Raw genomic sequence first — 13,485 nt, 5'->3', positions numbered from 1 at the left:
AGCCATACAGTATGGGGCCTTTTCAGATTGGCTTCTTTCACTTGGCAACATGCAGTTAAGATTGCTGCACCTCGTTTCATGACTTCACAGCATGTTTCATTTTATTTTTTTTTTATTTAAAAAAAAAATTTTTTTTTAACGTTTATTTATTTTTGGGACAAAGAGAGACAGAGCACGAACGGGGGAGGGGCAGAGAGAGAGGGAGACACAGAATCGGAAACGGGCTCCAGGCTCTGAGCCATCAGCCCAGAGCCTGACGCGGGGCTCGAACTCCCGGACCACGAGATCGTGACCTGGCTGAAGTCAGACGCTTAACCGACTGCGCCACCCAGGCGCCCCATGTTTCATTTTATTGAGGAATAATATTCTATCCTCTGATGTATATGATTGTTTATCCACCTGTCGAAGGACATTTTGGTTGCTTCCAGTTTTTGCTGATGATGAAAAATACGGCCTTAAACATTCATGTGCAGGTTTGTGTGGATGTAAGTGTTCAACTCATTTTGGTAAATACCTACGTGTGCAATAGCTGGATTGTATGGTGACTATGTTGGGCTTTGTGAGAAACTGCTAAGTGTCTTCCAAAAGCACTGTGTCATTTTGTATTGCCACCACAAACGAAAGAGAGTTTCTGTTGCTACACAACCTCACAGGCTTTTGGTGTTATCGGTGTTTTGAATTTTGTCCATTCTGATAGGTGTCTAGAGGAATCTTGTTTTATTGCAATTCCCTAATGACGTATGGTGTTGAGCAACTTTTTATATCTGTATTTGCCATCTGTATATCTTCACTGATAAGATCTCTGTTCAGATCTTTTGCCCATTTTTTAATTGGGTTGTTTTCTTATGGATGAGTTTTAATAGTTCTTTGTATATTTTCGATACCAGCCCTTTATCAGATTGTGTTTTGCAAATATTTTCTCCCAGTCTGAGGCTTCTCTTCGTTCACTTAACAGTGTCTTTCACAGAGCAGAGGTTTTTAATTTTAAAAACAACTAACTTAGCAGTTTTTTTCTTCATGGGTCATGCTTTTGGCATTGTATCCTAAAAGTCATCGCCAAAGCTCAGTTCACCTAGATTTTTTCCCATGTTATCTTTTAGATGTTTATAGTGTTACAGTTTCCATTTAGGCCTATGATATATTTTGACTTAATTTTTGTGAAAGGTGTTAGGTCTGTGTGTAGATTTTTTTTTTTTTTTTGCATATGGATGTTCAATTCTTCTAGTACCATTTTTTTGAAAAGACTACTGTTTCTCCATTGAATTGCCTTTGCTCCATTGGAAAAGATCAGTTGGCTATATTTGTATGGGTCTAATTCTGGTCTCTCTCTTGCATTCATTGATTTGTCTATTTTTTCATTAATAATGCCATACTCACTGTATGGTATTACTATAGCTTTAAAGTAAGTTTCACAGTTGGGTGTTGTCAGTCCAGCGACTTTGTTCTCCTTCAATATTCTGTTTGCTAGTATGAGTCTTTTGCCTTTCCATATAAATTCTAGAATCTATCAATATCCACAAAATAACTTGCTGGGATTTAAAAAAATTTTTTTTAATGTTTTTAAATTTATTTTTGAGACAGAGGGAGACAAAGCACGAGCAGGGGAGGGGCAGAAAGAGACAGAGGGAGACTCAGAATCTGAAGCAGGCTCCAGGCTCTGAGCTGTCAGCACAGAGCCCGACTCAGGGCTTGAACCCACAGACTATGAGATCATGACCTGAGCTGAAGTCAGACGCCCAACCCACTGAGCCACCCAGGCGCCCCACTTGCTGGGATTTTGATAGCAATTGTGTTATTTATAGATCGAGTTGGAAAGAAATGATAACAATATTGAGTCTTCCTGTCCATGAACATGGAATATCTCTCCATTTAGATCTTCTTTGACTTCTTTCGTCAAGGTTTTGTAGTGTTTCTCATATAGATACTATATATATTTTGTGACATTTATGCCTAAGTATCTCATTTTTTGGTGCTGAAGTAAATAGTATTGTGTTTTCAAATTTCAGCTGTCCATTGCTCATATATAAATCTTCTTCCAATCACTGCTTTTGCCACAACCCATAAATCTTGATAAGTCCTATATTTTTATTTAGCTCAAAATATTTTTAAATTTCTCTTAAACTTCTCCTTTTACCCATGTGTTATTTAGAAGTGTGTTGTTTAATTTCCAAATATTTGGGGATTTTCCAGTTATCTTTCTGTTATTGATTGCTATTTTAATTGCATTGTGATCTGAGAGCAGACATTGTATGATTTCTATTCTTTCAAATCTGTCAAGGTATGTTTTATGGACCAGAAGGTGGACTGTCATGGTAAATGTTCCATGTGAACCTGAGAAGAAAGTGTATCCTCCTGCTGTTGGATGAAGTAGTCTGTCGATGTCAATTACATTGAGTTGATTGATGGAGCTGTTCAGTTCAGCTATATCCTTACTGATTTTCTGCCTGCTCAATCTATCAATTACTGACAGAAGGGTGTTAAAGTCTTCAAATATAACAATACATTGGTCTATTTCTCCTTGTAGTTCTATCAGCTTTTGCCTCATATATTTTGACACTCTGTTGTCGGCTGCACAGACCTTGAGAAATTTCATGTCTTCTCAGAGAATTGACCTCTTTATCATTATATAATACCCTTCTTTATCCTTGATAGTGTTCCTTGCTCTGAAGTCTGCTTTATCTGAAATTAATATAGCTACTCCACGTTTCTTTTGATTAGTGTTAGTCTAGTATATCTCTCTCCATCCCTTTACTTTTAATTGATTTGTATTTATATTTAAGTGGATATTGTGTAGAAAACATGAGGTTATATCTTTGATGGTCTCCATTCTTTAGTTATTTAAAAAATGTTTATTTATTTTGAGGAAGAGCACGTGCATATGCAAGATGGGGAGGGGTAGAGAGAGAGGAAGAGAGAATCCCATGCAGTAGATCCTATGCGGGGCTCCATCCCATGACCATGAGATCATGACCTGAGCTGCAATTAAGAGTCAGACGTTTAACTGAGTCATGCAGGTGGCCTGACAGTCTCCATCTTTTAATTCATTTTTGTAGATTATTCACATTTAAGGTGATTATTGATATAATTTGGTTAAATTTTTTTAAATGTTTATTTATTTTTGAGAGAGACAGAGACAGAATGCAAGTGGGTTAGGGGCAGAGAGAGAGGGAGACACAGAATCCAAAGCAGGCTCCAGGCTCTGAGCTGTCAGCACAGAGCCCGAAGTGGGGCTCGAACCCATGAGCTGTGAGATCATGACCTGAACCGAAGTCAGACACTCAACTGACTGAGCCACCCAGGCGCCCCTGATATAATTTGGTTAATTACCATGTTTGTAACTGTTTTCTATCCATTGTACTTGTTTTTTGTTTCTTTTTTTATCTTCCTCTTTTTCCACCTTCTCTGAGTTTAATTGAGCATTTTATATGATTCTATGTTCTCTCCTCTCTTAGTATATCAATTATGCTTATTTAACATTTTTTAGTGGTTTCCCTAGAATTTGCAATATATATTTACAGCTAATTTAAGTTTACTTTCGAATGACACCAAATAGCTTCCTGGGTAGTTCAGGTACCTTGTTATACAGTATTTCCAATTCCTTTCTTCTCTCTCCCTTGTCATTTAATTTCACTTATTCATATACTAAAATCAGTAGTGCACTGTTGCTATTATTGGTTTGAAAAAAAACAGTTACATGTATTAGATCAATTAAGACGAAGAAAAACAAGGGTTTCTTTTTTTACTTTCATTTTTTCCTTCTCAAAAGCTCTTCCTGTCTTTATGTAGATTTGAGTTTCTGACCTGCATCACTTTCCTTTTCTCCAAAGAAGTTTTAATGTTTTTTGCAAGGTAAACCTACTGGTTACAAATTCTCTGTCTTTAGCTGAGAACGTTTTTATTTCTTCTTCGCTTTTGAAGGATAATTTCACTGTATGCAGAATTCCAGTTTTTTTTTTCCCCCTTTCAACAATTTAAGTATTTTGCTGCACTCTACTTTTGTTTGCATGGCTTCTGATGAGGAATCTGAGGTAACTCTCCTTACACCTCCATAGGTAACCCCCCACTGACTTCTTCCAAGTATTGTCTTTAGTTTTCTTCAGTTTGAACAGGATGTGCCTACATGTGGATTTCGTTGGTATTTATTAAGCTTGATGTCCTCTGAGTTTTCCAGGGCTGTCGTTTATTGTCTGTCATTGATTTTGGAAAATTCTCAGCCTTTATTACTTCAAATATTTTTTCTCCTTTTTGTCCTGTTATTCACATTATGCTAGTGTTACACCTTTTGCAGTTGTTCCCCGTTCTTGGATATTCTCTTTTGGTTTTTTTTCTTCTTCCAGAAGTTTTTTTTCTTTTTGCATTTCTTTTTGGGAACTTTTTGTTTACATATCTTCAAGCTCACTGACTGTTTCCTCAGCCACGCCCAGTCTACCAATGAGCCCATCAAAGGCATTCATTTCTGTGACAATATGTTTTTATTCATTTCTATCATTTTTTTGGTTCTTTCTTTTGCTTAGAGATTTCATCCCTCTGCACTACTGATTCATTCTTTTTCATACTTCATACATATACATTTTTAGTTATTTCTATTATCAAGCAGTATCAAACTTACAGAAAAACTCTGAATACAATACAGAGTCCTTTTTTCCCTGAGCTATTAGGAGGTAAGCTGCTGAGCTGATGGCCATTACTTCCAAATACTTACATAGAGAATACCACCATCAAAATCAGGAATTAGCATTGATAATAAAATATGAATAAAATGCTACAATAAAAATACTACTGTCTAATCCTGGTATTCTTTTCAAGTTTGGCCAGTTATCTCAGTAAAGCTATTTATAGCCAAAGGGTCCAGTTCTACAATAATATTTTTACGTTCAATTGCTGTGTATCTACAATAGTTACTTGGTTTTGCCTTGATTTTCATGCCTTTAACACATTTCAAGATTATAGGATACTTGTTTTGTACAGTGTTACTCAAATTGAGTTTATGTTATATGTTGCCAATATTAGATTTAGTTTTATACATTTTTGGTAGTATTGAAGTGACTGCAATATTTTCTTCCTTTAAAAAATGTTTTTTTGAGAAAGAGTGTGCGCACACTGAGCAGGGGCAGGAGCAGGGGCAGAGGGAGAGAGAGAAGAGGAGGGAGAGGGAGAGGGAGAGAGAGAGAATCTTAAGCAGACTCCATGCCCAGCACAGAGCCCAATATGGGGCTCAATCTCAACCGTGAGACCATGGCCTGATCCAAAATCAAGAGTCAGATGCTTAATTGACTGAGCCACCCAGGCCCCCCTGATGCTGTGTTTTTCTTACTGCATTCCGTTCCTGCTTGTTACATTACTGTTGATGCTCGTGAAAATATTTTTGCTCCTCAAATTTACACTAAAACTGTAATGCTGGAACTTTTAAAGTATAAGGGCAGGAAAAACAGGATTAGAGACAATTGCAATAATTGTAAGCTGGAAACCAGTTGAGCATATGGTATCTGATTTTGACCACTGATTTGTTCTTGCATGTTGTCTCCTTTTTCCCATTAAATATTTAACATACTAATCATAGTTACTTTAAATTCCCTATCTGATAATTGTAAAACCAGTGTCATATTTAAGTCTTAATCCTGTGTTTGCTTTAACTGTTCACACCGTGACTTTTTCTTGCCTTTTAGCATGCCTCTCAACTTTTCGTTGGAATTCAGGCATGATGTATTGGGTAATAGGAACTGAGTTAATTAGGATTTTAGGTTGAGGTTTTATGTTAATTCGGGTAGGAGCTGAGCTGTGCTTACTATTTGTTCCAGCTGTGGGTGGCAGATGCTTTAGTCTCCTCTAGTGTCCTTGTTTTTTGTATGTGTGACCTTTGTTATCTTTGGGTTTCCCTAAGAACTCCTTCTTACATAGTCTGTCTCTCAGCTCTCTCAGTTCTACTGCACTGTTACACTGGAGCCCTGTTGGTATGGTGGCAAGGTGTTAGGGAGGGGAAGCATTATATCATCTTATCATTACCTCCCAAAATTTTAGTAGGGCCTGAGTCCCTGGGGTGTCTTCTTCAGAAGTACTTCTTAGTTTTTTTCTCCCTTTAGGTGATACAGGAAGGCTAGAGGGGACTTGTACTGGCATATAGCCCCTCTCTCAGGTCACGACAGGCTCTGGTAAGTAATTTCCTTCGGAGGGCAGGCTTTTGTTGTGGAGAACACAGACTGTATTTTAGAATGATTGCTTTTCCCCACCTTCTGCAGGAAACAGGAGGGAATTTTTCTCTGATCTTCACTGTGAGAACCTGGTGGGTTCCTGGAGGCAAAGCCCATGAAAATATAGGCGTCCCCCCAAGATTGGTCCCTCAGGAGTTTTTAACTCTCAACCAAGTCAACACCCAGCCTCAAGCAATTCATCTAAACCACCTTTTCAGTGCTCCTACCAATAATTGGCTCCAGCAGCTTCTGCCTTAGGTAATCTCTGCTGTGATTCTCCGTATTCACCTGCCTCTCCACATTTTGGGCTGGTGGTTTGCCCTGTGACCTGAGTTCTCTGGGTCTAATAAAAGTCAATGCTTCTCTTTTTGCTTAGCATCTTTCTTGTTGTGAGGCTGGGAGTGACAACTTATAAGCTCTGTATATGTCAGAGCTCAATATTAGCCATTTGAGTTGGGATTTCTCTTGCACCTTGAGGCTGAATGTCAGGAGCCCTATTCATAGCCCAAACATCACCAATAAGCCTGCACAAGTACAACTATTAGTTTTCAAGGTCAGTTCAGTATCTACTTCATTATGAGATAATTATATTATTTTCTTTTTATCCATTAAGAACAAATAAGTGTGCAATGTGTGGCGGGCACCGGGTTGGCTAACTCCACTTCCATTCCCAGCCTTATTCTCCCTTGTCTGCCCTACCTCAGAGGCCAGAAAACCTACATATGCATGTTTCCAGCCACCCCAGGACTGAAATGGCCACATGACATATTTGTTTTTTTTAGTAAGATGCAAACATGAGACTATTGGAAAGTTTCTGAGAAAGTATTAGCTTTTTTGAGAAAAGGGGACACATTTGGATGGTGTCGACTCTTCCATAATATCTGCCTTGATTGTGGATTTGCTACCTAAAGCTAGGGAAACCATGAGGGGAGGGCCAAATAGCATCAGTGAACTAATGCCAGGAGCCACCTACCACCAGATTTCTTGTGTTAGGAAAATAAACCTCTATTTGGTTGAGCCTTCTTAAAGTGGCTTTTCTATAACCTATAGAGATATGAACTTCTAACTCATGGAGCACCTACCCTATATGAAGTCTGAGGTACAAAACTAAGAAATGAGCCATTTAATAGATAAGCACTAGGAAGAGCATGAGTAAGTTTGGCTACAATGAAAGAGTAATGCTGACACCCACGTATTCAAAGAACTAAAGCAAGGATTAGTCTTTTTTTTTTTAAATGTCTATTTGAGAGAGAGAGGGAGAACGTGAGTGGGGGAGGGGCAGAGAGAGAGAGAAGAGAGAATCTCAACCAGGCTCCATGCTGTCAGCACAGAGCCTGACACAGGGCTTGAACTCATAAACCATGAGATCGTGACTTGAGCCAAAATCAAGAGTCGGGTGCTTAACTGACTGAGCCACCCGGGCATCCCAAGCAAGGATTAGTCTTAATGTTGAAATATCGATTGCCATTCGTTATACATATATGTTGTGGGAGATGTGGAGGGAATGTTGATTCTGTGTAAGCTCAAAGTGCCAGTGACCAGTAGCATGAGAAAAGGGTAACTTTCAAGGAGGTGGGGCTATGGTAGTGTCCCAGTGATGCACAGATGAAATTAACCAAAGGATAGATTTCTCAAACTATCTGAATTAGGGGTAAGAGAACTTTCCTTAGCCAGTCTTCTTGGGCAAGTTATTTGATCTCTCTGTGCTTCAGTTTCCTTATCTGTAAAATGGGGATAATAATAGTGTGTACCTCACTGGGGGCATTGTGAGCATTAAATGAGATAACCTATGTGAAAAGCTTAACTAGTGTGTGCATACCATAAGTATTGTATCAACAATGTTAGGACTAGGCTGTGGACGTAGTCCTCTGCCTATATTGCCATCACCAGTCACAAACTCACACAGAACGTTGTCTCACTCTGGAGAGCAACACACATAAGTGGCTTGTTCTTCACACGTCAAGGAGTATTCCAAGAAGGGCTGTTAATGCCAGGGAAATGTTTCTAAATTACAGTAGACCTTGATTTGATCATTTAGTTGGGCTCACTGAGCTGGCAAAATTAAGTGAACTTTAGCCTGGAGACCAGTAAGTAAAGTCCTTCAGAAGCATACGATTGTTTAGTAAGAATCGTGTTTAGAGTTCCTTCAGGAATTGACTAAGCTTGGAGGTCTGTACATCCTTACTGAAGTGTGAAATATCGTCCATCTTCTATCTCCTGGTATTTTTCTCATGCCTGTGATTCCTAAGAGGTTATTTGAAGAGGTTACCAACTGTCACCGCCTACAGTGGTATTGGCATGGTACATGTCGCACGTGTGGCTCCATTTATCAATATGGTTACATTTGATTACATATCGCTTAAACCTGACAAATACTGACTTAATGAAAGGGTTTTAAAAATATTATTTGACGTATTATTCTCATGTAATAAGAAGCCTGGAGGCAGGCACTGTGGACTTGGTATGGCGCCTCCTTCTGCTTTCCACTTACTGTTTGTGATATCCCCATGCTTGCAGGGTGGCTGCTTCTTCTCCAGGCCTTGAGTTTACATTTCATGCACATGCCAGCTGCTCCTTTTAAAAACAAAAATCAGGCAAATACTAGCTTTTCCAAAGCTCCTCCAATAGACGTCTGCTTACCTCTCACTGGCCAGGTTGATGTTACATGGCCACACATAGCTGCAAGGAAGCCTGAGGATTGCCATCTTTTAGCCAGACACATTGCGGCCCTAAACAAAACTGGAGGGGTGTTTTTGGAAGAAGATGAGAATCGTATTGGGTATGCAGCTGGCTGTGAGTGCCACACTCTGCATCCACTGTGTCAACTGTGGAACAATAATAGCTGAGGAGCTGACAATTGCAAACTAGTTGACAGAGCAGAGGGTATCAGTGAAATGTAGAGATGTTTGTGCCTGGCCTCTATGAAAAGGTTGCCTGTTTTGAAGGAGTAAAGGAAAGCCCAACCTCAGAAATATGTAATGATTATATTGTAAAGCTGCGTGCTAGAGCTTTCTTGGTTCTCTCTCAATTGGAAAACCTGCCTTTTCAGAATTAATGGGAAAAAGTATTTTCCATAATCTTTAGAATCCAGGCAGAGCAGGGCTCAGACTCTTCCTGGAGAACTGACATAAAAATATTTCAACCGTTTAAAAATTAACGGGACAAGGAGGGGCGGCTGGGTGGCTCAGTTGGTTAAGCGTCTGACTTCAGCTCAGGTCATGATCTCACAGCTTGTGAGTTCAAGCCCCGCATCGGGCTCTGTGCTGACAGCTAGGAGCCTGGGGCCTGTTTCGGATTCTGTGTCTCCCTCTTTTTCTGCCCCTCCCCCGCTCGCGCGCGCGCTCTCTCTCTCTCAAAAAATAAACATTAAAAAAATTTTTTTTAAATTAACGGCACAAGGACAGACTGAGGAATAGTAATAGACCAAAGGTGACTAAAAAGACATGATGACAAAATGCAGTTTGATATCCAAGATTGGATCCTGGAAGACATGAAAGAAAGTAGCAGAAAAACTAGTGAAATCCAAATAAAATCTATAGTTTAGTTAGTAGCACACAGAAGTTGGTTTCTTGGTTGCAACAAATGTAACAAAGTAACGTGTACGTTAACACTAGGGGAAACTGAGTGAGGGCTTATAGGAACTCTGTATTATCCTTTGTAACTTTTCTATAGGCTGAAACTGATTCCAACGTAAAAATTTTATTAAAAAATTAAGTCAGTGTTGGAGGAAAAACTGTTAACATGGCAAACTGTTTCCATTTAATTACCAGCAACTGTAATTAGAGTGAATGGGATCCATGTGTACTAGTATGAGCGTAAGGTATTTTCACAGCTGGAATTTGGACATGTCCAGAAAATTGATGAGACAAAGGCCCACGGTGAGTCTGGTTTTCATGAAGGATGAAAAGCCTATTATGACAGAACTTACGTTTGGAGTGGAGAGATCAAGCAAACGTGGTTCAAGAACTGAGACCACCATCGGACAGGATGACCAATTTTAAGCATAGTGTGCTATCAGTCATTCAGATTGTATCCTAGTTCTAGAATCCCTGGCATCATGTCCGAGTTCTAGATGTAAGAGAAGCAGTGAAAGAGCTCATAAAGCTTGCCTCCAGAGGATGTAAGGTGTCAGCTGCATTAGGCCCATGATTTTCTCCAAGCAATAGACATGACACCAGCTGTTTTGGCAGTCATGGCAGTGTGCATCATTAATGTTTTCATTGCAGGACCTTTAGCAATGGACCCAAGCATCAGTGGTCTCATGGGCGGGCAGAGGTATCAGGAGGGATGCTTCTCGTTGGCAGTGGTAGCATAGTTTTAGTGATAAGACATATCAGTATCGGGAAAGAGAGAAATATAAAATGCCACAGGAGCCAAGAAGGCTGGTTCTAGGAGGACCAGGGTACTCACCAGAAGTATGCTTGAGAAACTGAAGAGGCCAACATTTCCTCGGCACTGTATAGGAGCAGGGGCAGAGAAATACTAACACGTAACTGCCGTTGTGACTTTCCTTTTACATCGAGGTTGATATGACCTGAGAATCACAGTTTATATGAGAATGCATTTTGCAAGACCTCACTTTAGAACTGATTGCTACTTGCTGGGTTCTTTTAGTACATGAAATCTGACTCATGGATGCTGACCAAAATACAGAATGATAAAAAAGGAAATGAAAATCAGTTTGGCTTAAAAGATGTGTATTTGAAAATGCTACTTTCCTCAAGATCTTGTCTTGTAAGAAAGAAAATAAGCTACATTTCAAACATTAATTAATTGGTCAGTTTCAATGAATAATATTCAGGAGAAATTAATTCTTAATTCAGGGTTTGGGGCTGGTGTCAGCCTAATCACTGGCAGTTAAGTCTTCTCATAAGAACACTGCATGAAGACCACCAAAAAAATGTTACAAATATAATTTTTTAAATCGGAAACTTCTTTACCATAATGAATTTCTGAAAATGCTTGCAATAAACCTAGAGGAAAATCAGGTAGAGGTTTAAAATTGAAACTCAACTTATAGCTTGGAATAAAAGATTTCCTCATTTTAGTTGAGTTACAATGTCTTGTAAGTGCAGAGGGAGACACTGAGCATATAGATTCCAACTCCAATCTCTCTCCCTCTCTTGAGACAGATCCTGACACTTGCAGCTATTGAGTATAGGTAAAGCCTTGGACTCTGCATGAGCTCCAGTGGAGAGAACTGCTATGGTACTGTCTCTTCCATGGGCTACAGCAACACCTGGTGACCAGCATTCAGGAGCCCTGGCCTTAGGGGGAGAATGCTAAATATCCCAGGAAAAGCTTGGTGGTCAGAGCAAAACGGAGACACTTTCAGTGCCTTCTTGCCAGGGACTGGCACTCTATCTGCTTCCATATTCTTGACCTGTCAAGACATGAGAGAAGAAAGACCAGCGTCTATGGGTTGAAGGAGGTCACCAGGTTCCCAACCGGGGTGGTGGGAAAAGTTGCTGAAGAGAAATGGGCTTTCTAGGACACTGGAAAGTAGGGGGTGGGGGGGAGATGAAGTACTGCCCAGGAGCACTGCAGCACAGAGTCTGCTCCCTGCCCTGGCTGAGGTCAAGTCCCAGTTGAGAATCAGGAGAGCTCAGTGTTCGTAAACCTTGCCTTAAAGGAAAGCACCTAGATTATTCAAATTGTCCAGAATGTGATGTGAGTTGGAGAATAAAGGGGCAGCAGTGTGCACTAATTTGGCTACTTTCTCTGATCTGGGAGTACCCTGCCTGCATGGAAAGTGCCACTGGAAGCTGCACCCCCAGGTTGAACTTAGAAGCCAAAGAAAAGCCATGGAAAATTATACTGCATATACTCCCCATACTATGGGAGCCATTAGTGCTGTTTATCAAAAATTTCTAGTTCTCTCCCATTCGAGGAAACTGGTAGTATCTTAAGGGTTCTGTGGTCTTTTTTGTTTTGTTTTAGCCTATTTTATTTCTTGTTTGTATTTTTTAATAACAAGGGAGTTGGAACCCTGAATGGAGGGGGGATTAGACATTCAAGCAGGGGCCTGGTGAAGTATATCAAATGGATGCTCCAGGTCCTGTTACTACAGATGGTTAACATAGGAAATTAGGGATGTCTTGAAGACCAGCTTGAGACCCCCAACAGATGAGCAGTTGCTAACTTTTCAGGCAGGGATTTGATAGTACCCAGGGCTTTCAGAAGTGGGAAGTGGTGACAGCAGTGATGAAAACACTTTAACTTTCCTGGACTTTGCTCTCCTTGTAGAAATGGCCTGAAATTCAGAGACTACAAAACCAGGGGATTTAAATAAATGTGGGAATGGATAATTGTGATACCAGTGAAGTTTAAAAAGCCCTGTTTTTATTAACCTTCCCTGAAAACTGCCTAAGGAGGAAATGGGCTTCAAGTGAAAAAAAACTTGTTGTTGTTAAAAGTAACTCTTGTAAAATGTGTACCAAACCCTTCCCCTTAAAAGGTAGCTGGAATCTTTGACCTCTGTGATTTATGAAAGTGAATTCTTTTGCTCTTAAGTGATGGTCAAAGGACCAGGATTCAGAAATCATTTTCTACACGGAATTTGACCCTCCTCCCAGAAATGTATATGTAAATATGACATAAAATGTCCATTGGTTAGTAGCCCAAAAAACAATGTTCTATCTGACATTTCGTTCAAAAGATGACTAAGTAGGGGCGCCTGGGTGGCGCAGTCGGTTAAGCGGCCGACTTCAGCCAGGTCACGATCTCACGGTTCGTGAGTTCGAGCCCCGCGTCGGGCTCTGGGCTGATGGCTCAGAGCCTGGAACCTGTTTCCGATTTTGTGTCTCCCTCTCTCTCTGCCCCTCCCCTGTTCATGCTCTGTCTCTCTCTGTCCCAAAAAATAAACAAATGTTGAAAAGATGACTGAGTATATGCGTGCATTTTGGGCAGGTAAATCATAAAATGTTGCAACTTTTAATGGGTCTGAGCAGTTGATGCCTTAAGTTTTGACATTTCCATGATGTTCTGTGCTCTCTAAGTGTATTGCACTGAAATGGCCTTGAAGTACTTTATGTAAAGGATTAAAATGACTGTAATTTTAACAAATTAAGCACCTTACTTTACTTCAGACATAATTTTCTGTATGAGGGAAGATGATCTTGCTGGACTGAGATAGAGCTGAGATTGGGGACAAGGGAGCAGATATCAATAAATCCAGACTGTTGTTATTGAATAGTCCCTCTTCTCGGTGACAAGACTTGGGGAAAGACTAGTTTGTTTGCTTTTGTTTTCTTCCCCTTAGAATGTTTTAAAATATCAGGTTGAGCCTGAGGTATCA

This window comes from Prionailurus viverrinus, chromosome X (assembly GCF_022837055.1).
Source record: "Prionailurus viverrinus isolate Anna chromosome X, UM_Priviv_1.0, whole genome shotgun sequence".
Classification (NCBI taxonomy): Eukaryota; Metazoa; Chordata; class Mammalia; order Carnivora; family Felidae; genus Prionailurus; species Prionailurus viverrinus.
Note: the sequence above shows the minus strand (reverse complement) of the source record.